Genomic DNA, 26,279 nt, shown 5'->3' on the forward strand with positions numbered 1-26,279 from the left:
TGCATTCAACATGAATCCTGTTAGGTCAGTTTAGCAAGAATTCCTCTTCCCCTGACGTCCCCTCTTAGTAACTTTCCACCCAGTGATCCTTTCCTACAACCTATTCCCTGACTATAGATCCCCCTTGTTTTTGTTGTATGTAGAGTCAAGCTTGATCTCTCCTTGAGTGCAATACTCTTGATACTTAGACCCATTACAACAGTCTTGAATAAAGTCTTCTTTACCATTTCAATAAAGGTCAGAATAATTTTTTTAACATCATGCAGAGCTAACTATTCCGAGCTTTTTTCTTTGGACTGTAACAAGTTTGTTTTTCAAAAGTACTCAAACATACACTAATTCTTTGTAAACTTTGTATCCTGCATTCCATGCCATTCCCTAACCAGCCTTTTCACTCTATATTGTAAATACAGTTCAGTAGCCAATATTCTTATCATTTTTGTTAGTAATTATTTCATATTCTCTAGAAGAATGAGTTCACTCTTTGTTTTATGATTCCATATGATTGTATTTCTTAATTTCATTTATCCAGTAATATAATTATTCACATGGTTGATTCTAATATTCAATTGTAAGCTCTTTGAAGACAAAGACTGAACATTTTCAACTTCATATTTCACAGACAGCTGAAAACGTAATAATTCTGACTCAGTTTCAAAGAGTGAAATTAAAAATAATCTTCTTTTAACCCTCTACTGAAGCCTAATAGAATGTTTTTCTTAAAGAATGAAGATCACAAGGAAGTCTATTATTAAAACCAAAAGAAAAGTAGATTTTTTTCCCTGCATTCCAAATTAGTCTTCTTTGATCTACCATAACTTTTATAGAAAATGGAACTAATCCTCAGAGAAGTTAAGTGTTTTATCTGGGTCAATTCAATAGTTATTATATTAATCCTAATTGGAATTAATAAATGATACTACAAAATGTGTGCAAAATCTTGCTATACACACACACACACACACACACACACACACACATTTGATGAAGATTTACCCCTACCTTCCTACACATGATGTAAGACTTCAAAACACTTAAAAAAACCATTGATCCATATTATCCCAAACACTTTATAATCAATAGATAATAGGTAAACCAGATGTTTCTGTTGTTTGTTTGTTTTATTTTGTTTTTCAAATGATTTTATGTTGACAAGCAAGCCCTCATAATAGAGACAAAGCAAGATCAAATCTTGCAAGTTATCATTTAATTTTGTTCAATTTTCTTATCTATGAAGTTTGCATTTCTATAATATTTTATTTATAACTGTTTCCTTAAGGTATGAACTGTGTACACCTGTACTTATTTTTAGTCCATGATGAAATAGCAGTTCAATAATTTTAAATAATTAACTGAAAAGCACACTCAAGGGTTAAGTGTTACATGCAAATATCTAATTATGTCTCTGTGTTCATCTGGAAGGAAATATGCCTTTCTTTGCTTGCATGAGTCCTCAAATTAGTCCTGACTCCTACTGATGCAGAAGCATTTGTCTGGCATCTCCTGTGACTGAGATTGCAGTGGGTTATCTATGGCCTGAAGGGCTTAATCTTGCAAACAATCATTCATGTCTTATAATTGTAAAGCATTTTGGTCTGGGGAGAAACATTTATTATACAACAATGCTTCATCAAAGGTAGATTTAATTATAAATTAAAGAATTGGTGCGATTTTTCCAGATACTTTGACACTTTGAACTGAGTTATCTAAACAATTACAATTTGAATTACTTAAATAGTTAGCTGAACTTCTCACATGAATATGTATATAGAGCAAAATGGTACTTAAATCATGTGAGAAGGGTGAAGGCCCTTGGAAATCATCCAGGTGAATACTTCTGAACCATTTGGGGGGTCAGGAACCCTTTAAGTAAATGAAGAAATGATTAGCATTACTACTTAAGTAGTGATCAAAATTGTTTATCACATGCCACCCAACGAGTTACTGAGGCAAAAACTTGATCTCTCTGGATCTCAAATTCCTCCTCAGTGAAATGAGTGAATTGAATTATACAAAACTTTAGTGTCTGATGCTTTCTAATACTCTATGTTTGTAAGTAATATAACATATTAATTGATCAAATATCAGAAAATATCTAAAGATATACTAATGAGGCAAGTTTATGAAACATATGTAAAAACTAGACAATAAATGACATCTTTATTTTTTTCAAATAACTGTAATTGATTTTGAGAAAGATTTCAGAAGTTAACTCTCGTATGTAAGGAATTTCTAGTCTAATCATCAAAATTTTGCACAAATATATAAAAAGAGATATGAAGGTCCAATAATTAAATATACTTAAGAAGAATAATACAAGTGACAGTCATTATGTAAATAGTGAGCTAAAACTTTATTTGTGCTATGATTTTTTATAAAGACTTTTTACCATAGACTAAGAGAAAAAGGAAAATTCAGTAGAGTGGTAGGTGGTGTGAGGGACATGAATACAAAGACTATTATATCAAAATGTAAACATTTTAATATAAGTATTGTTGGAGGTGATCTTAATGGCTCCACTAACAGCACGATTCAGTTTTGTTGTCCCTCTTGGCCCCAGGGACCGATGCTTAGGTAGAGGCAATTTTGAAAATTAAGTTTGAATCTCAGGCCCTCAGTGAAACTAGATCAATGCAATTCCACTTCCAATGTTTCAAGCTATAATGAAGGCTCAGACATGTTTAAGTGTTCCATACAACTCCTGGTCATTGAAGGAGTCTTAACTTGAATTGTGCTAACTTCTCCAATGCTGTGATATCAGAAGTAAGAATTTCTTGGTTTATTTACTTTTAGAAGTTTTGGATGTGAGATTAATTCATTGTTGGTTCAATTTTGTTTATTTACCAATTCAAATTTATGGATTCAAATATCAAATGATAAAAATATATTATATTCTTATGCCTAGGCTTTAATATGAGAATGTTGAAACTTAACTGAGCCTGTGCTCCTGGGAAATCTTGATGGTTGAAAACCCTGCCACAATTTTGTGATCTAGGAAATGGCATATTGCAAAGAACTATTCTTCCCTGTTTGCTTTAGCTAAGATTCGAATATGACTTATGATTTACCTATTACAAAGCTAAATGATTGTCCCAACCAACACATATAAACAAAATATCCTCCAAAGGTTACTCGACCAAACTTTAATTAGGCTTCTTTCCTTATCCCCAGGCCCCTGAACTTTGACCCACTCTTGATTTTAAGCAAGTATCTAGAAGTTAAGCAAATGTTGGATCTATTTTCTGCTCAACTGTCCTGTCACACCATCTCATACCATTCCCCCCATACCCTGTTCTTTCTGTCTTTACTTACTCTGTCTTTTCTGCCTGACCTTTGAGATGCTTTAGGATCTTAACATGGAAGCATTCTCTCCATTGCAATAGTTCATCTCCAACTATTGCAGTCATTTTTTGGAATAAAATCTCTCCTTACCTAATTCCAGATTTGTTTTTTATTTAACAAGTATAATGTGTTTTTTCCATTTCACTGGATATTCAAACCAAATAAACTTTATACTTAATAGGCAAAGTAATGGATATAGCTTTTACATTTCAAAGAGAGAATCAAAAATATATGTTTTAGGAAATCCTACGTTCTTGACTCTTCATGAACAAAGTGACTTGATCTAAACTTCGAACCGTGGGTAGAATTGGATTCACCAAGACAGCCTTAATATTTCCCTCAGCTTTATTAAAGTTCAGATGGGTTTCTTCCTGACTCTAGACCCTGACTTCCCTTTTTTCAAACCATTTCCTTAGAAAATGTATGGTTGTAAATTCTTTCTCCACCCCTTTGATATATATATGAAAAATTTTTAAAAGCCTCTTGCCAGTATTGAAACCAAGGAATGTCTTCCCTAAGGATCCAGGAGCCATTTTTTTTTTAAATGTAAACATGAAGGAAGAGAGTTCCTTTATCTTCCAGTCTCTGTGGGAGGGTAGGAGTCTAACTTGTCTAGGCACCAGTTAGCTCACAGAGATGGTTTAACCACAGAGAAAAGCATTCACAAATTCAGAAATAACCCACAAATGCCATTGATCATTCTCCTCCCCCACAAGGTACCCCAGTACTTTTCCACTAGTTCACCCTAGCACTTAAAAGCTAGGGTCACACCTTCAATTTCAATGGAGTTGAGTTTAGAATGCATTCTGATCTCTCTTCTCTATTGCAATAACCCTGAATAAAAATTTCCTTGTTTGTTTAACTTTGCCCAGTACAATTTTTGCTTTTGCAAGAGTTTCTTACATATTTTAAAATAAAAACATGAGTGGAAGCAGATACCATGCAGAATCAGCCCTTCCTCTTTTGGCTGTCACTGATAAGTCAAACCATCCAAATACAAAACTGGATTTTCTTATTTCCAATTACATTCAAAGTTAAATATTACTGTATTGATTATATTCAGCATTTGGCATAGATGTCTATATATTTTGGTATAGTAAGTAATATTTGCAATATTTATAAGGACTACAAGGGTTATGGGAAACTGGAATATTTTAAATTGTATTACCGATTATATTACTCTTTAATACACAAACATTAAGCACAAACGTTAAAGGGAAAATGCTTTTTCTGGTTAGAATGTATTTTACTCCTTATTTACTTGGCTATATGTTAATGGTCCTTCCAGGCTCATCACAGGTGTCTCAAAGTGAAGTGTCCCCAATATGGGATAGATGTTTCCTGATGCATATACTCGCTGTATATACTTTCATTATAATGCTTTGTTCCCTGTATTATAATAATTCTCATTCTTGATTCTTCTCTCTCACAGATATTATTACTTGTAAAATCCTCCTCTACAACTTCCAGACTGTATTACATGCTCTCATTATTCCCAGTACCCTGTGACATTTGTTAGAGCAGGTCATTCCCACACAAGGGCACCTAGTAGAGAACGAGTGAAATGCAGCCTGTAATCCATTCACCAAGCTATGTTCCATGATGTTCCATTGTGTTCAAGGAGAAAGAAATGCCTTTTTCTAATTTGCATGAAGGTGCCACGGGATACTAATTTTTTGGTTCTGCATCATGTGCATCAGGATAATAGTATTTATAAAACAGAATTATAATTTTCCCATTATCCAAACCTAATATGTTAGGGTGCAGGGTCTATCTGTCTTACTATTTTTTACAGTTTTATTTAAATTCCTGTTAGTTACTATACATGTAATATTAGGTATAATATTCAGGTATACAAAATAGTGATTCAACATTTCAATACAACACCTGGTGCTCATCACAACACATGCACTCCTTAATCTTTATCACCTGTTTAGCCCATTCCCCCTCCCCCACCTCCCTTTTGGTAACCATTAGTTCTGTATAGTTAAGTTTCTTGGTTTACATCTCTCTTTCTTTTTGATAATAAAGTTCCAACAGTAAGGATAGTATCTGTAATAGAAAATGTTAAATATATATTGGTTGAATAAAGGAAGAAATGTAGATCTTTTAAAGGACATAAAAGTATATATCCCTATCTCCCTTCAAAAGAACACTTAAATATTTTAATTTTCCTTGAAGATTAAGTTTCATCAGTGGAAACAATAATGTATTTCCTAATAGAATAATGCTCTCGGGCATACAAAAGCTGCTTATGTCTTTCTTTTAATTTTTTTAAGTTTATTTATTTTGAGAGGGAGAGAGAGAGAGAGAGAGAGAGAGAGAGAGAGAGAGGCAGGCAGAGAGAGAAACTTAAGCAGGCTCTGCACTGTCAGCACAAAGCCTAATGTGGGACTTGATCCCACAAACCACAAGGTCATGACTGTGCCAAAATCAAGAGTCAAACGCTTAACAATCTATGCCTTTGTTAATGGTACCAAGTATCTCCAATTTGGGGGCATGCAAGTATTGTTTTCATAGGTTTTTTTTTCCCTCTTTTTCCTTTGTTGTCATGCTGGCCTGTCTCATGGACATCATTGTAGTTTCAGTCAGTCCTCCAATTTACTTCTCTGTAGGTTTGGAAACCAGAAAATAAAACTGTGAGAGATCTTATGTAAGGTAGGACTTAAGGGATTTTGTTTACTATTGGTGAAGTACAAGAATTCAAGGATAAAATGGTGAGGCTTTGGAGGGAGGGAGGGCACTTATCTTAGACTTACTTTTAAAATTATATGCCTTGGTTCTGTCTTTTTCCCCAATCTCGTCATCCTCCTATTTATCCTTATCCTTTTCTTCTTCTTGTACCAGTATGGTTGTTAAATAGATTAGTTACAGATGTGTGAATTTTTTAGGCTCTGTGTCTACTTTGGTTTTTAAAGAAAATGTGCTTCATTAACTATCCTCAATACCAAGTAAGCCCCCTTTCCAATTATCCTCTTCCAATATAAAACCACAAAAGGGTTACAACAGAAAGCAAATCTAGATTACCTATTTCACTGGTACAATAGCTATTTGGTCCTGAATTTATATTCCTACCATTTATTTTATAAGTGTTCTCAGATTCAGTGCATTCAAATACATTTATATTCTCTCTGACAATGCAGGTGACCCCATATGACTCTATCTGTATTTCTGAGAGGGTTTTTCAATCTTCACTGGCTTTTATATTACCTTCAGGGAGTCTTTTTATTGATATGTGCGTGTATAGTATTACAAATGGGATTGCTCTTTCCTAATCCTTTGAAAGTTGAAGCCAATGAATATACATAATAACAAAATTGCAGGCATGGCTGCATCTTAGTGAAACACACATCTTTCAACGAAATGACACTGTTTTATATGGTGGTTGTTGTGGGTTATAGTCCCCCTGAATAGTCATTATTTCTACCCTGAAATGTTTGTTCAGAGCTTGTATTTGTTGAAGAATGAATTTTTGAAATTAGTTTTATTTGTCTCTTTAATAAGTGGTACAGTTTTTCAGAGAAACAAATCTTTAGAGCTTTATCTGTTGGAAAACAGTGTGACGTCGTTGAAAGAACATGCATGGGTTATAGAATTCTAGGTATAAACTCCAATTCCAATAGCTCTGTGACCTTCAGCAAGTCACTTAATCTCTCTGATCTTCAGGGTTTTTTTTTAAACTTTAAAATGACTTATTTGATTTTATTCACATAGGAACAGTTCAGAGTTTCTATGAGAAATAAGTGAGATGACCTTTTAAGAACTAACTACATAGTGTGCTTCCAACAAGGCTACTTTCCTTTTCTCTCCATATTTCTTTAAAGGAGCCTGTGGACGCTAATGCTAAAGAAACCTGATTTGCAAACACAGTTAGGCTGGAGTTTTCTCAATGGCTGGCCCTGAGGATATGTTTAACAGGAGACTCAACCTAAGGGCCTAAGCTATCTATAGCCAGTGGTTCAGAATTCCCTGTTGTATTATTTGACTTAAGGTAACACTGGGTAGCTGCTGTACCAATCAGCAATGAACTCTCAGTAGTTAAAGAAAATGCAAATTTATTTCTCATCCAAGTAAAGTCAATGGGAATAATGGGGAGCTCTGCTCTGTGCAGCCATTCATGACTCAGGCTAATAGAGGCTCTGCCATATTCAGTCTGTGGCTTCTAAGCTCACCCTCGGGATCCATATCTAGCCAACATATGGGAAAGATAAAGTGAGTGAATGACAGATTTGAAGGTTTATTAAGCTTGGAAGTGGTAATCATAACTTCTGTCCATATACCACTGGCTCCCCCCAGAAAAAAAGGAGGATGGGAAATGTAGTTGCAGCTGGGAAGCCATGGGCCAACCAACAATTCTGCTCCATGGAAAGAGTAAATGAATCATTTATAGAGAGCTAGCTGTCTCTTGTCTACGTTGAAAAGCATTGAGAATTGCTAGGGAAAGCCAGCACATGCCATATTAAGTAGGAGTGACTGAATAATGTAATGTAGGAAACTCATTCTGGTCTAAGAGAATGGTAAGGAGCATAACCTTGGTCAAGGAGAAATAATAACTATTGAAAAGAAAGGATGAGTTTGAGTTTAGCTGGTACAAACTGATTAAACTTTTATCTACACCATTTAAACCTAAATTTAAAACTGTGCCCGGGTTTAAAAAAAAAGAGTTGTAATTACAGGAGTAAATGAATGAAGCAAATGTATGGATCTATAAATACAGCACCATGAAATGTCCACACAACCCTAGGAGCACCAAACAAACCTACTTTGTAAAACAAAATTGTCAGTTAAATGCATAATCTGGCTAGCTAAATTTTATTAAGTAGATACTTTTGTTTTTGTAATTTGAGTGTAGTTAGGAGAGTAAATAGTTTAAGTAATTGAATTGCCTCAAACAAATGTAGGTATACTTATAGTTAAAAATTTTATTGCTCAAATTTGCTCTCAGGAAATAGCAATTCCTTGACCTCAATAAGAGCTAGAATCCATGTTTTTTTCTGCCTTCCACTCATGCTCCCTCCAAATCAGTGTTTCTTACTGCCCAAATTATGTCATAGACATCTGATTGAATTGGATTTTTCCTTAATCTGATCATGTCATATTCTGCCTTTTTAATTAAAACTATTCAGTGATCCCCAGTATTTACAGATGAAGTTCAGTCTTCTTAGCAAGCCAAAGATTTACATTCTTGTCTGTTTATCTCTCAAACTCATCATTACGTAATTAGCAGTAAGAACAATTGTAATATCTATCTTCTACATAATCAAACTTCAAGAAGCTTCCAGGTATTTGAAGAGTGAACATGAAAATGTTATAATCTTTATGGAAGAAATATTTTATGTCATAAAAAATGAGAAGGTGATATCTATTTAGGAATGTATATCACAGAGGCAATAAAATAATAAAATGAAAGAACAGAAGTGGGTTAAGATTATGTTTATAACTTGATTTGATTTCCATATTGAACAGAGTATGTAAAAAAATTAGAGTAAAAAATGCTATAAATAAGCAAATTTGATGTACAAAATGGTGTGAAGGGGTTCAGAACATACCACTCCAAAATATGCCACTTTAACATATTGGTTATTTTCAACTGATGGCACTTTAAAAATAGAACATGCAGGAAGGTACTTTTTGACCTCTGCCTTTCTGCCTACAAGCACACTGTAAAATCTCTCATGAGTAAGGTACCGTCTCTTTAGCAGGAAGAGACAAAACGTTCTTATTATCAGAGACTGGGAGTTGACAAGGAAATGGATCCGTACTACTAACCTACTGTAAACAACTGTATTCTGTAAACAAACCTACTAAAATAACCCTTATCTTCTGTTAGTTTCACCCATATATTTCCTAGTTACTGTACCCCAATTTACTTCCCCTAGTCCAAGCCCCTTTGTCTTGTCACATCCCCACAATTTATCATTCTTTATTTTAAAAGATGTATTAGCTTTTCAGCCTATTAGCTTCTTCAGATCTTCATTTTCCTTTTGAAGACTCCTCCCGTGTGCATGTGAAAATAATAAACACAGTTTTTATTCTTTTGTTAATCTATCTTATGCCAGTTTAATTTTTATGGTCAGCCATAGACCCTAGACAGGTAGAAGACAGATTTTTCTCCCTCAGAGGGCACATCAATGAACAGCATTGGAAAAGACAAACTCTGAAACTCAAGAATGAATGACCCTGTGGCTGCATTAATGTAGATGATGCCTTTAGTTCTAAGCAGTACATAGGTAATGGTCCTTCTGTATTTGTAGGGAAAAGGGACCTTACTTCCTTGTAGTTCTCACTGATGTGACCCCATTGCTACAGCTACATGCAAACAAGGTCAGGTGCTATCACATTTAGTACATCAACCACTAGCTGACCTTTCTCACCTGTCACTGATCATATACATCTATGTTTGTGATTCTGAAACTCTATGTGTGTATATTTAATTTAAAATTTTTTAACGTTTATTTATTTTTGAGACAGGGAGAGACAGAGCATGAAGGGGGGGAGGGTCAGAGAGAGAGGGAGACACAGAATCTGAAACAGGCTCCAGGCTCTGAGCTGTCAGCGCAGAGCCCGATGCGGGGCTTGAACTCACGGACCGTGAAATCATGAACTGAGCCGAAGTTGGCCGCTTAACCGACTGAGCCACCCAGGTGCCCCATATATTTAATTTAAAAAATGAATCTTGCAAAAAGAAAACATTGTTGGTAGATTGATATGCAACTGCAATAAGATAATATATATTTGCAAAAGTTATTAAATGTTTTAAAGCATCATACAAGTTAGTACCATCCATATAACCAAGTCATTATTCCTATCACAAAATTATTTAACTATCTCCTTAAATAGAGACCTACAAGGCACTATATGTTTTTGACATTATGGAGAAATTAAAAATAATATTCCTGCCACTCTTTCCTTATTATGGAATGCTAGCCATTTGATTGCCATAGTGGAGATAGTAGTGAAAAAGTAGAGTTAAATGGTTTCTTTGAAGGCACTAGCATGTTTAATTCTCCTAAATGTTTTCATATATAATTTTGCCACATAAAAATAATATATCTTAAGAAAAAAGGAGTGAAACAAATAGGTGGATCACAGACTAAGAATATAATTTCAATAGAATAAAAAGTAGAAAACCTTGATTATTTATAACAATGAATACATTGTTATTACCTGACTTGAAGATTATTGAACAAATTTTCAATTCAGAAAGTTTTTCCAAGGACAGTAGAAATCTGTAGGGAATTTTGGGAAAATCTGCAATATGCTTATACTATAGAGATTTAATTAGAGATTTTTATCTAAAATCCATTGGAGTTTTGCCAGTTAGTCATTAGGCTTTATCCCTGCTTGGAAGCCATCCTAAACTGATCCCCTGTAAGATGCAAAGTGACATTCTAAACCTAGCATATTGAAGTGACTGGCAAAAATTTTAAGCACACTTTTTAATTTTGAAAGCTTTAAAAATTTCTCTGAATAATTAACACACTGGCACCAAGAATACTAACTTTTAATCCTTTTTTTTTACTAAAATACATCCCTAGTTTATCATCTTAATCCTAGCAAAAGATTCATTCTATACTGCTAAAACAGGTCTCATCTATGTTTTGCCTTAGCCCTTCATCTGATTCCTGTTACACGATGAACTTGAGAAAACACAAATCTTTCTCTAGGTGTCTTGCATGAACTTTATGTCCCTATCCTAGAACTGTTATAGGAGAATACCTCAGGAAAGTCCCAAAAATTTTCAGTTTCAACAAGTTCCCCTGACTTTTCTACATTTTTTATTTTATTTTTTTAAATTTTTTTTTTTTTATTTTTTAAAATTTACATCCAAGTTATTTAGCATATAGTGCAACAATGATTGCAGGGGTAGATTCCTTAGTGCCCCTTACACATTTAGCACATCCCCCCTCCCACAACCCCTCCAGTAACCCTCTGTTTGTTCTCCAGATTTGTGAGTTTCTTCTGTTTTGGTCCACTCTCTGTTTTTATATTATTTTTGTTAACCTTCCAATATGTTCATATGCTTTGTCTCTTAAAGTCCTCATATGAGTGAAGTCATATGATTTTTGTCTTTCTCTGACTAATTTCGCTTAGCATAATACCCTCCAGTTCCATCCACATAGTTGAAAATGGTAAGATTTAATTCTTTTTGATTGCCGAGTAATACTCCATTGTATATATATACCACACCTTCTTTATCCATTCATCCATCGATGGACATTTGGGCTCTTTCCATACTTTGGCTATTGTTGATAGTGCTGCTATAAACATGGAGGTGCATGTGTCCCTTCGAAACAGCACACCTGTATCCCGTGGATAAATGTTGAGTAGTGCAATTGCTGGGTTGTACAGTAGTTCTGTTTTTAGTTTTTTGAAGAACCCCCATACTCTTTTCCAGAGTGGCTGCACCAGCTTGCATTCCCACCAACAATGCAAAAGAGATACTCTTGTCCGCATCCTCGCCAACATCTATTGTTGCCTGAGTTGTTCATGTTAGCCATTCTGACAGGTGTAAGGTGGTATCTCATTGTGGTTTTGATTTGTATTTACCTGATGCTGAGTGATGTTGAGCATTTTTTCATGCGTTGGTTGGCCATCTGGATGTCTTCTTTGGAGAAGTGTCTCTTCATGTCTTTTTCCCATTTCTTCACTGGATTCTTTGTTTTTTGGGTGTTGAGTTTGATATGTTCTTTATAGATTTTGGATACTAACCCTTTATCTGATATGTCATTTGCAAATATCTTCTCCCATTCTGTAGGTTGCCTTTTAGTTTTGCTGATTGTTTCCTTCACTGTGCAGAAGCTTTTTATTTTGATGAGGTCCCAATAGTTCCTTTTTGCTTTTGTTTCCCTTGCCTCCAGAGACATGTTGAGTAAGAAGTTGCTGGGGCGCCTGGGTGGCACAGTCGGTTAAGCGTCCGACTTCAGCCAGGTCGCGATCTCGCGGTCCGTGAGTTTGAGCCCCGCGTCGGGCTCTGGGCTGATGGCTCAGAGCCTGGAGCCTGTTTCCGATTCTGTGTCTCCCTCTCTCTCTGCCCCTCCCCCATTCATGCTCTGTCTCTCTCTGTCCCAAAAATAAATAAACGTTGAAAAAAAAAATTTTTAAAAAGAAGTTGCTGCAGCCAAGATCAGAGTTTTTTGCCTGCTTTCTCCTCAAGGACTTTGATGGCTTCTTGTCTTATATTGAGGTCTTTCATCCATTTTGAGTTTATTTTTGTGTATGGTGTAAGAAAGTGGTCCAGGTTTATTCTTCTGCATGTCGCTGTCCACTTTTCCCAGCACCACTTGCTGAGGAGACTGTCTTTATTCCATTGGATATTCTTTCCTGCTTTGTCCAAGATTAGTTGGCCATACGTTTGTGGGTCCATTTCTGGGTTCTCTATTCTGTTCCGTTGATTTGAGTGTCTGTTCTTGTGCCAGTACCATACTGTCTTGATGATTACAGCATTGTAGTAAAGCTTGAAGTCTGGGATTGTGATGCCTCCTGCTTTGGATGTCTTTTTCAAGATTGCTTTGGCTATTTGGGGTCTTTTCTGGTTCCATACAAATTTTAGGATTATTTATTCTAGCTCTGTGAAGAATACTCGTGTTACTTTGATAGGGATTGCATTGAATATGTAGACTACTTTGGGTAGTATCAACATTTTAACAATATTTGTTCTTCCTATCCAGGAGAATGGAATTTTTTTCCATTTTTTGTGTCTTCTTCATGTCTTTCATAAGCTTTCTATAGTTTTTAGTGTATAGATTTTTCACCTCTTTGGTTAGATTTATTCCTAGGTATTTTATGTTTTTTTGTGCAACTAGAAATGGGATTGATTCCTTGATTTCTCTTTCTGTTGCTTCATTGTTCGTGTACAGGAGTGCAACTGATTTCTGTGCATTGATTTTATGCCCTGAAACTTTGCTGAATTCATTAATCAGTTCTAGCAGTTTTTTTGGTGGAATCTTTTGGGTTTTCCATATAGAGTATCATGTCATATGCGAAGAGTGAAAGTTTGACCTCCTCCTGGTCAATTTGGATGACTTTTATTTCTTTGTGTTGTCTTATTGCAGAGGCTTCCAATACTATGTTGAATAACAGTGGTGAGAGTGGACATCCCTGTCTTATTCCTGACCTTAGGGGGAACGCTGTCAGTTTTCCCCCATTGAAAATGATATTAGCGTTGGGTCATTCATATATGGCTTTTATGATCTCGAGGTATGCTCCTTCTATCCCTACTTTCTTCAGGGTTTTTATCAAGAAAGGATGCTGTAATTTGTCAAAGCTTTCTCTACATCTATTGAGAGGATCATATGGTTCTTGTCCTTTCTTTTATTGATGTGATGAATCACGCTAATTGTTTTGTGGATATTGAACCAGCCCTGTATCCCAGGTATAAATCCCACTTGGTTGTGGTGAATAATTTTTTAATCTATTGTTGGAGCTGGTTGGCTAATATCTTGTTGAGGACTTTTGCATCCATGTGCATCAGGGAAATTGGTCTATAGTTCTCCTTTTTAGTAGGGTCTCTGTCTGGTTTTGGAATCAAGGTAATGCTGGCTTCATAGAAAGAGTTTGGAAGTTTTCCTTCCTTTTTTTTTTTTTTTTTTTTTTTTTGGAACACCTTCAAGAAAATAGTGTTAACTCTTCCTTAAATGGTTGGTAGAATTCCCCTGGAAAGCCATCTGGCCATGGACTCTTCTTTTTGGGAAATTTTTGATTACTAAATTGATTAACTTACTGGTTATGGGTCTGTTCAAATTTTCTATTTCTTCCTGTTTCAGTTTAGGTAGTGTATATGTTTCTAGGAATTTGTCCATTTCTTCCAGATTGCCCATTTTATTGGCATATAATTGCTCATAATTGTCTCTTATTATTGTTTTTATTTCTGCTGTGTTGGTTGTGATCACTCCTCTTTTATTCTTTATTTATTTGGGTCCTTCCCTTTTTCTTTTTGATCAAACTGCATAGTGGCTTATCGATTTTGTTAATTCTTTCAAAGAACCAGCTTCTGGTTTCATTGATCTGTTCTACTGTTTTTTTTTTGTTTGTTTGTTTGTTTGTTTTTGGCTTTGATAACATTAATTTCTGCTCTAATCTTCACTATTTCCTGTCCTCTGCTGTTTTGGGGTTTTATTCCCTGTTCTTTTTCCATCTCCTTAAGGTGTAAGGTTAGGTTGTGTATCTGAGATCTTTCTTCCTTTTTTAGGAAGGCCTGGATTGCCATATACTTTCCTCTTATGACCACCTTTGCTGCATCCAAGAGGTTTGGGGTTGTGGTGTTATCATTTTCATTGACTTCTGTATACTTTTTAATTTCCTCTTTAACTGCTTGGTTAGCCCATTCATTCTTTAGTAGGATGTTCTTCAGTCTCCAAGTATTTGTTACCTTTCCAAATTTTTTCTTGTGGCTGATTTTGAGTTTCATAGTGTTGTGGTCTGAAAATATGCATGGTATGATCTGAATCTTTTTGTACTTGCTGAGGGCTGATTTGTGTCCCAGTATGTGCTCTGTTGTGGAGAATGTTCCATGTGCACTGGAGAAGAATGTATATTCTGCTGCTTTAGGATGAAATGTTCTGAATATATCTGTTCAGTCCATCTGGTCCAGTGTGTCATTCGAAGCCATTGTTTCCTTGCTGGTTTTTGATTAGGTGATCTGTCCATTGCTGTGAGTGGGGTGTTGAAGTGTCCTACTATTATGGTATTACTATCTATGAGTTTCTTTATGTTTGTGATTAATTGATTTATATATTTGGGTGCTTGCACATTTGGTGCATATATGTTTACAATTGTTAGGTGTTCCTGGTGGATAGACCCCTTGATTATGATATAATGTCCTTCTGCATCTCTTGATACAGTTTTTATTTTAAAGTCTAGATTATCTGATAGAAGTATGGCTACTTTGGCCTGCTTTTCTTGACCATTAGCATGATAGATGGTTCTCCATTCCCTGACTTTCGATCTGAAGGTGTCTTTAGGTCTAAAGTGGGTCTCTTGTGAACAGTATATGGATGGATCTTGTGACTGGAGCATTGAGTCCATTGAGGTTTAGAGTGAGTACTGAAAGATATGAATTTATTGCCATTATGATGCTTGTAGAGTTGGAGTTTCTGCTGGTGTTCTCTGGTCATTTCTAATCTCTGTTGCTATATATATATATATATATTTGTTTTTTTTCATCTTTTCTCCCCTCAGAGAGTCCCCCTTAAAGTTTCTTGCAGGGCTGGTTTAGTGTTCACAAGCTCCTTTAGTTTTTGTTTGTCTGGGAAACTTTTTATCTCTCCTTCTATTTTGAATGACAGCTTTGCTGGATAAAGAATCTTGGCTGCATATTTTTCTGATTCAGCATATTGAATACCTCCTGCCACTCCTTTCTGTCCTGACAAGTTTCTGTGGATAGGTCCGCTGCAAACCTGATCTGTCTTCCCTCATAGGTTAGCGACTTTTTCTCCCTTGCTGCTTTCATGATTCTCTCCTTGCCTGAGTATTTTGTGAATTGGACTATGATATGCCTTGTTGATGGTCGGTTTTGTTAAACCTAATGGGAGTCCTCTGTGCTTCCTGGATTTTCATGTCTGTGTCTTTCCCTAGCTTAGGAAAGATTTCTGCTATGATTTGCTCACATAACCCTTCTACCCCTATTTCTCTGTCTTCCTCTCTGGGACCCCTGTGATTCTGATGTTGTTCCTTTTTAATGAGTCACTGATTTCTCTAATTCTTAAATAGTGCTCTTTTGCCTTCATCCCCCTCTTGTTTCTGCTTCATTATTCTCTATAAGTTTGTCCTCTATATCGCTGATTCTCTGTTCTGCCTCATCCATCCTTGCCGCTTCTGCATCCATCCGTGATTGCAGTCAGTTATAGCATTTTAAATTTCATCATGGCTATTTTTTAATTCTTTTATCTCGGCAGAAAAGGATTCTAAACTATTTTTGACTCCAGCTAGTATTCTTACCATGATTCTAAATTCTGGTTCAGACATCTTGCTTGTATCTGTGTTGGTTAAATACCTGGCTGTCATTTCTTTGTGCTCTTTCTTTTGGGGTAAAATCCTTCGTTTTGTCATTTTGAAGGGAAAAAAGGAATTAATGAGGTAGTGAAATTAAAATTAAAAAAACTAAATTAAAGAATATTAAAATTAAAAATTAAAAACACACACACAAATATAATAAATGATGCTAGATCCTAGGTGTGTTTTTGTCTGGGTGTTGAAAGTGGTTTGACAGATTAGAGAAAAATATGGGGGGGAGAGGAAAAAAAAGGGAAATTGTTTGAAAATTTGAAAAAATGAATACACTGAAGTAGACTAAAATTAGTTGAGGAGGTAAAATAGCATTTGAAAAAAATATACACAAAAGTAAAAAATATAGTGGAAAAAATTAAGGAAAATATTTTTATTAAAAATTAAAAATTAAAGTGAATATTTTTCAATATTCACACAAAATAAAAGAAATAAAAGAGAAAAGACAAAAAATAAAAATAGGAAAAAAGGAAATCATTTGAAAATTTGAAAAAGTGAATACACTGTAGTGGAATAAAATAAAATGATGGCAGTAAAATAGAATTTAAAAAAATATATACAGAAGTAAAGAATATAGGGGAAAAAATTAAAGAAAAATATTTTTAATAGAAATTGAAGGTAAAAATGAAGTGTTTTCTGCATTCAAGAAAAAGAAAAGAAACAAAAAAGAAAAAAAAAGAAAAAAAGAGAAAAGGAGATTGTTTGACAATTGGAAAAGGTGAATAAACTGGAGTAGACTAAAATAAAATGATGGAAGTAAAATGGAATTGAAAAAATTTACACAAAAGTTAAAAATATAGTAATAATAATTAAAGAAAAATATTTTTAGTAAAAATTGAAAATAAAAATGAATTTTTTCTCTGTATTCAAGGAAAAGAAGTATAAAAGAGGAAAGAAAGAAAGGAAATTGAATAGTTGGACCTGCTAGCATACTAAAGTAGGACTGAAATTGCTTTGTTTTCCCCTAGAAGTCAGTCTATGTAGCACTTTATAGTCCATAAACTAAGCAGGCAGTGAGACTTCTGTTCTTGAAGAGAGAATTTGGCCCAGTTGGGCAGGGCTCAACGTAACAGTTCCGTTCTCCACTAGATAGCACTGCTAGCCTCCTAGGGTGGATTGTTGTGGTGCTTGTAGTTGCACATGTGCATGCACGGGAGTGGTGAAAATGGCACCACCCAGCTACCCAGTCTGTTCTCCCAGATCAGCATTCGCTCATCTGTCCTCTGTCTTCAGCTTTCATCCACTTCCCACTTCTTCACTCTCCATCACCAGGCCCCAGGCAGTACATCTCTCCCGAGTTTTGTCTCACATGCAGCCGTTTTCCCCAGCCCCTTACTTCTGAAGGACTGTGGCTGTGACCTGTTCCACCCCTCTTGGAAGGGTCTCATGGAGCAATGGCTGAATGCCAGCTTCACTCAGGAACGCTTGCTGGACCCTGCTGTTGCTGGTGCCCTGAGACTGTGGCTGGGTGCCACCCCACCTCAGAAAAAGTTCGCAAGATAGTGTAGCAGCAGTGTTTCAGGGATTATGGAAGATTACAACACACATCTGGCACCAGGCTTCACCCTTAAGGACCTTGTTCTAGCACCAGAAAATGTGGCTGTTTTCTGGGGTCTGCTGGGACCAGGTGGCTTCAACAGTTTCTAAACAAATATCCTTCCAGCAGTGGAACGGCTTTTCCCCGTGTGGCCCAAGATCCTCCCAGACCCCACTCTGTTCCTGGGGATTCGCCCTTTCCACCAGAGCCCCACCAGGTATCAAGCTGCAGAGTTGCAACCTTTGTGCTCCCCTTGTTACAGTCTTAATGGAATTTAAACCCTCTCCTTTCTCCTTTCTCGTTTCTCCTTTCTCCCTTTCTAGTTTAGTCCCTGCAGATGTTTTCAATTTTCCACCTTCTCTCCAGCTGCTTTTGAGGAGGGTTGCTTTTCCAGTATTCTCCCCCCCCCCCCGCACCCCCCATCCTCTCTCCACATCACAAAAGCACCTCCCTTCCTGCTCCTTCTCACTCCCCAAGTTCACTTCTCTGTGCCGCATACCTGCTGAATTCTGTGGTTCAGGTTTTGCAGATTGTTGTGCTAATCCTCCAGTCAGTTTTCTAGGTGTGTCGGATGGTTTAGTGTTGGTATGGCTGTATATCATGGACACAAGACACACCAAAAACTTCCATGCTGTTCTGCCATTTTGGCCCCTCCTCTGCAGACCCGACTTGTCTACATTCTGATTTTAACTTCTTTTCCCTGAGTTCATACTACCTTCCATGTTTGCACTATCATTTGCATTGCAATAATTTGTTTACATGGCAATTATTTGTTTAAGACTTCCTTAGTAAGACTGAGATCTTTGAAGAAGTAATTTTATTAACTTATGAATATTTGAGATATAGTAAACCCAGTGTGTGATACAAAGCTTATGTCTGCCAAAAGACAAGAGTAAAATTATACAAATATAGATGTGTAAAGAATGACTTGGGAAAATAGATGTGTTTGAGGATCACAGCATATAAAACACTGAAGAACTGGTTACAAGATTGACATAAAAATGACCTTCTAAGAGAAAAACAATTATATTCCATTAGAAAATCTTCCTTGAGAAAAGAGTGGAAATTACACTTGGAATGATGGGCATATGTGAATAAGAATGAGAAGAGCAAAGGCAAGCCTGGAGAATTTTAACTCTAACTCATGTAGTAAGAAACTATTTACTAAGAGCAGAGGTAATGGGTGTAAGATGTTATTATAGAAAAAAGCTAGTGTGGCAAAATATATCTAGGGTAATAGTGTGGGATAAGTTGGACATTGAGGAAAAGTTAGAAGCCACTATAAACACTCAGGAGTAAGGAAATGGTAGAATAGTGATGTCATCAACTTCGATGTTGTTCATTCCTTATACACATTTATATTTAGAAAAATATATATTTGTAAATTTTACATACGATATAAATATTTTAAAGAGCTAAATCAGTCACAGGAACTAAAGATACAGTTTTTTTTTTAAATTGTTAATCACTGTTTTGTTTGTTTGAAACCTCTTATCTTAAGAGTATGGTCTGAATAATAGCATTCAAGGCACAGTTATAAAATTATAATGTCTTTCCTAAAGTTTGGGTCCCAAAAATATATACCATGAGATAGTTTCAAACAAAAACCTTTCAAGTTTTAAATAACTAAAAGAAGAAAAATCCCAATTTTCAGGCTTAAAGAAATGATTCATGGAGGGGACATTGGAGGATTAGGAATATTTTTAACTAATTTTAGGATCATGTTTCACCTTTTGACTTAAGCATAAGAATTATGAAAACATTGGAAAATTCAAAAAAGTATTTTCTATAGAAAGAAATTATAAGTTTTTTATTTATTTGTGTTAGGGTTAGTTGGAAAAACTTGAACATTGTGTAATTATATTTTCCAGCAAGAAAATGAGTACTGTCAAAAGGGGAAAAGGGACCATCTCTTTGGTGTTTATCCCAAGAGCTATAAAATAGATTGCTAAATGTATGGAAGAAATTAATAAAGAAACTAAAGATGTAAATTAAGTTGGATAGATGAAATAACAATGTCCTAGAGGAGATGGGAGCAGGTAGTTGTGGAGGTAAAAGAATGAGTTTTAATAAGTAGAAATAATTTTTCTTTCTTCTATATGAAATGAATAGATGCCTTTTTAATAGCTTTGGATATGCCTTATTGAGGTGAGGGTGAGCAGATAAGCAATCATATAACAACAAAATAAGTGAGAGACCTGGCGAAAAGATGAGAGACAGGAGTATTTTTTGAAAACATTTTGGAAACAGATAATATCCTGATTTGAAATGTTGGATGTATAACAAATTCAGATGATATTAGGTCTCATGGGTTGTTCCACTGTAATTGACCTAAACTGGAAAGAATCTAGGGTTGAGGTTAAAGTAAGAGGCCAAGACATTAATGGTAGAACATCACTTATCAAGTTATAGAAATTATAAAACTGTCCTTTTATGCTTTAACCTATTTTGGTGAATAGAATATTTTATCATGGTTTAAAATTACTTTGAATATCATTTAATCTGCCATACATACAAATTGGAATGGCCTTCTGCTCATAAGATTTTACCAGAGGTCAACCTGTGCAAATTTCCTGTCCAAGTGAGCATAACTGATTGATCTAAGGCTAGAGATCCCTGTCTTAAGAGAGGCAGGGACAGTCTCTTGAGAAAGAATTAAAATCTTTAATGATGGAACACAAAAATTCAGTAGTATACAGCATGGAAAAAGTTAATGGCAATACTTGAGAAAGAAAGTCCATGAACACTGATAAAGCCAGTGTGTGTGTGTTACTTGAAATCAAAAGAACTGAAACTAATAATCATTTATATTGGAACCTATCTAAGAATAAAATATGAAGAGACTTTCCCAATATCACACATTGCATGGGTGACAAAACTACGAACTTCCAATGGAAGTTGGAAATGGCCAAGGAAATTATTTTAAATAGTTTTACACAGGTGAATTTTAGAAAGTACTAATAATAAGTAGCAACTAGACTAGAGCTACTTCTTAGATTACTGCCACTTAGTGAAACTTCAAACAGTTCATCCAGATATGGCCCCTTCTTTGGAATCCTTACCCTAACTGGAATAATATTCATTGCACCAGAATACCCCAAAAATATATAATCAATATTGATCATAAAAATTATATATTATCATTTCTTTTAAAAAATGAATTTCCACTTTAATAATCAGCATGGAAATAAAGTATGTAAAAGTTTACATGAAAGAGAAGTAGAATTTATTAAGAATTTGTTTTACAATGAATAGCAGGTTGCCTATTATATTTTAACAGTATCTGACGCTGTTTCCTTTGCATATTTCTTAGAAGGATTCTGGAAATTCATATATCATCATATTTTTTATCATCATTAAAAAAATCCATTTATTAGTTTTAGAATGACAAATACCACTCATTGATAACATTGTTTACTCCTTTAGGTTGCATTATATGTTGGTTACCTTTCAAATAATGTATCTCTTGAAAATATGCATATTTGATAAATGTATGTGGATACATGTATATATATTTATCAGTCTTTCTGTTTATTTAAGAAGAAATACATACCATAATCTTTCATTGTGAGGAGAAAAGTGGAAACAAAATCTATTTTTGAAGCTTTCAGTATGGAAATGTTTGCATCAGTAGAAACTACTGTACTGTCTGGTGGACTGTTGATGTACAGCTTGTTGGTTGACACAAGGCTATTTACAGCTCTGTTAGAGTAGAAGCTCCTTCAGATAAATTGACTGAGCTAAATTTTCAACTAAAAGGGTATTTAGAATGTCATACAACATGGAGAATACAAGGTATCAGTGGAAGATTTGCAGCTCTAAGAGACAAGATTATCTATGAGTCACAATTCTGAGCACATAGAATGGGTACTAAATGAAACTCTGGGACATAGAGATACTTCAGCTAATTGGATAAAGACCAAAGAAAACAAAAATACAAAACCAGAAGAACAATTACGTGAAGAAAAGTCAGTTACTTCGGAAATATGATGTAAGATTTCCCTTTTGAAGAAATGGCCAAGAGGGTCTTTTTCTCAAGTATAGCCTAGTGATTAAAATAATGGTCTCAATGGGTAATAGGCATTTAGGAGGGCACTTGTTGTGATGTGCACTAAGTGTTGTATATAAGTGATGTATCACTAAAGTCTACTCCTGAAACCAATATTATACTATACATTAACTAACTAGAATTTAAATAAAAACTTGAAACTAATACACACACACACACACACACACACACACACACACACTAAAAAAAAACCCACAATGGTCTCTGAAGTAAAATAACCTGAGTTTGAATTCTGCCTCCTGTTGTGAGAATTAAAGAAGTAATATGTGCAAATATGTTGGCATATTAAATATTTTTAAACGTTAACTTTTATTATCATCATCATCATCATCATTAGTTTTCTCATTTGTTTTTGATAGAGCATCTTTTGGTGGAAATTGGATAAAAGATACTACTTTTCGATTATAATCCTTCTCAATAATTTATGGTATTTCTACTTATTTGTTTTCACACACAGCATTCTTCATGAGGAAACGAAAAGAGCATTGGACTAGAAAACAAAACGAAAATTTGCCCTCTACACTGTTTGAAAGGCTAACCTTGGCCTTAAAGTCTGTGATTCATTGATTACATTCAACAGTAACAAAATGGACAACATTTAGATGCTTGCAGGTTAACCTCTTATGGAAAGTTTCTCAAATAAACAAGATAGTGAATTGCTTTTCGATAATCTGAACTAGATTCTTTCTGTCAGTAACACTTAATTTCAGCCTTCAATTGAATGAAAACATATATCTTGTGTCAGCTAAATGAAAAAATTTTGAAATATATACATTAAGTCAGTCATTATTCTTAGAACCTCATTTACTGTAACATTATCTAAAAAACTCTACAAAAATAAATCATTAAGTTTGCTATAAGCAAAAGAGGATTTTTGTCACACTGCAGTTTAAAATTCTAGAGACAATATTCCATAGATTAGTTTTAGTTTCAGTTTTTGTTTTTTTTCCGTGTGCCTATGAAGATCAACAACACAAGAAAGCAGAGGCAAAGGGGCACAGGGAATAATACATTTTTAAAAGTAATATGGATGAAATGATCAGATGAATGTAATCATAAGGTATTGCACTACATAGAATGGCCTTTGATTGAAATGAATGCTACAGTACTTGAATTTCTCAGCACTATCAAAACGAACATTAAATATTACTGAATTTGGCCACATTTGCCTGTATTTTCTTGGATAAGCCCCTTTAAGTTCACTTTTCCTCTTTCCTGTCTCCTCTTGTTATTGTTGTTTTAATGGTTTTCAACCACAACTCTCACTTCCAGTTTCTAGCTTATTAGTGCTAAGGTGCAATTACATTAATTGTCCTACTTTACATGTGTTGGTGTCCTTTATAAGTAACGTGATGAGCCCAAAGAGAAACTAATAATGGGCATATCAATTTCTATGAAGAATATTCATGTGAGATTGTCTCTATTAGCACCCTTCAACGTACCACATCTTGATCATTGTATCTCCATAGTATTGTTCTCATCTATCATTTTGAATAGGTAACAGACCATCTCAGATGGCCACAGATACCATAGATGTTGTTGTAAGATGTTGATCTCATTTGCATCTATTTGTTGTAAGAATTCAGTGTGTTCTAGCATTTATCAACCGATTTGTCATCTATAATGTTGTTAAGTTTCCAGTGTTTGTGGTCTCTTCATTCTTCCATATGTGATGAAAATATAGTCAGTTTTGAAATTTGTGAATTTGTCTTACAATACAAAATTTGGAAAAAGCTATTTCAAACTATTTGGTGTGGGGAAAACAATTAAGAGTAGCTCTTATTTAATGGTAAAAGATATGAGTAAGAAACAGTAAATAATAAATGAATTAAAAAAAATGGTAAGTTAACCACAGATACTGACGTTCTTGTTTGCATTGCTTTTTAGAACACTGATTAGTTAGAAAATAAAAAGAGACCCAAATCAATAAACTCCATGCAATCTTTAGAGACATATATGATAAAGGGACACATATGCTTTCTCTTCAAATGAAATTTATTACAGAATGTTACCTTATTTATGAGTTTAAGAAATGAAGTAATAAGGTACCAGTAGGGGAGCATAATTTTGCCTGCTGAAAGAGGAATGGAAGTTAGTATTAAGAACAAGGAAAATTCAAGGGCCTGTTACTTCCAAAGTTACCATTGTTCTTAATTGAATTTTTAAAAATATAATTAATGTAAATGTGCAGAAGAAAGCAGATGTGACTTAATAAACCATTATTCTCATTTTGAACAAGATTAACCTCATTTTAGTTCTTTTACTCTCTAGTCTTGTTCTAGAAGAGATGATATAGCTTGATATACTGGGGTTACAGCTGTAGAAGTCATTGATTAAGTCTGCAAATCTATGATCAGACATCTCTATCATGCATGCTGTAGGGAATTGTAGTCTATTAAGACACACTTACCTTGTCCTTCTCTTTTAGGCAGTTTCATTTGTCCCCTTGGAGCCCAATATCAGCCTTGGGAACCCAAATGTTCTATTTTTCAGTGAGCTTGACTTACCCTGCAGTGAACTGAGATGGGTTGGCATTCCAGTATAATAACATCAATGTTGCCCCAGTCTGTATTCATCATAATCAAGACAGAAATTAATTAAGATACACAAAATAGGTAATTTGAGGAAAGTTTAACAGAAGTATTATTTCTATACAGGTTATTTATAGTAGAGCCAAGAGAGATAGTACAATATTTTTAATCTAGTAAGGAGAAAAAAGGGGGCCATGGTTATCATCAGGGGAGAAATTGCAAGTCAGGGCCAAGGTCACCAAAACCTGAAATAAAGGAACTCAACTGGAAAGGGGATCCTAAAGGGAGAAATTACCTTGGGATATATAATGCAGTCAACCAAGGGGACCCCGGATGGAAAGATCAAGAGAAATAAATAATTCAATCTTCCTCTCCTCTTGCCCTGATATTTTCTTCTGGATGTCTCATTTTAAAAATTCAACCAATAAGCAGTGAGCAATGGATTCTTTTTTTTTTTTTAATTTTTTTTCACGTTTATTTATTTTTGAGACAGAGAGAGACAGAGCATGAACGGGGGAGGGGCAGAGAGAGAGGGAGACACAGAATGGGAAACAGGATCCAGGCTCTGAGCCATCAGCCCAGAGCCCGATGCGGGGCCCCAACTCACGGACCGAGAGATTGTGACCTGAGCCGAAGTCGGACGCATAACTGACTGAGCCACCCAGGTACACCAGGATTCTTTTAATAGTGTCCATACAGTTAAGGCTTTTGGGATCAAGAGTACAGTGAGGAAGGGTGAATAATGAACCTAGAGGAACAAATAAAAACTATACTGTACCCTCTGGCCCTATACCCCAACAGCATCAATAATGGAGGTGTCCCAAGAATATCACCAACACCTTCTTCTGATGATGTCTCTGAGCCTTACCTTTCTAACTGCTGAAACTCTGTTCTTGACTTTTTCACCACGGCTGTCTGATTTCCATACTGTTATCCCTGCTTTAGATTTGGTTGTAGGCTCTATTTGCCAGTGTTCCAATACTGCTTACTTATAGCCTTTGATTATACAGGAGACTATCCAATGGCTATAATGGAATAGCACTAATCCCACTCCTTTGTCTCCTTTGCTACCCAATGAATCAATTGCTACAGCCACACTCTATATGATTCCATCCCACTGGACATTGCTCTGTGTATGGGCATACATAGTTATTTATACTCTTGCTCCCCTATCACTGCCTCTTCTTACTCCTGCTTCAATTCTATCAAGTGGTTACATTGCAGTTGGGGCTGTCATCTCTACTTTTTTCACTCCAGTGGCATCTGGCATAACTCAAGAAAGCCAGTGCAGGAAAGATACCCTCCTTAGTGCCTCTGCTTCTGTTATGGATGATTCCTGTTGCATTTTATTTCACTATTCCCTTTACACTTTTAAATTGTCTAACAATGATCACAGCTGAACATAATCTTTTCTTGCAGGCACTGTCAGTATTCGTCCATAGTGAAATCCACCAAATATATGGCTTGATAGACTGCTAGAATTTAACTAGCGTAACCTCTTCAGGAAATTTGTCAAAACTGACAGTTATCAGGTTAATGGCTGTAATTCCTTTTCATGTTTCATACTCCAGTGCAATGTGATGCATTAAGTATTAATCGAGGGTTTGCATTGTGTCTGTACTAGGCCATAGTATGATTGTGAGAGGATAAATATATTCGTTGTGGTCTTAGAGATTATAGTCTAGTAGATGATACAGACAAGTGTACACTTGTCATGGGTTGAATCATGTCCCCCTGCAAATTCATCTGTTGCAGACCCAGCATGTGACTAGATTTAGGATAGGGTCTTTAAGGA

The sequence above is a fragment of the Felis catus genome, chromosome C1 (assembly GCF_018350175.1).
Source record: "Felis catus isolate Fca126 chromosome C1, F.catus_Fca126_mat1.0, whole genome shotgun sequence".
NCBI classification, from domain to species: Eukaryota; Metazoa; Chordata; class Mammalia; order Carnivora; family Felidae; genus Felis; species Felis catus.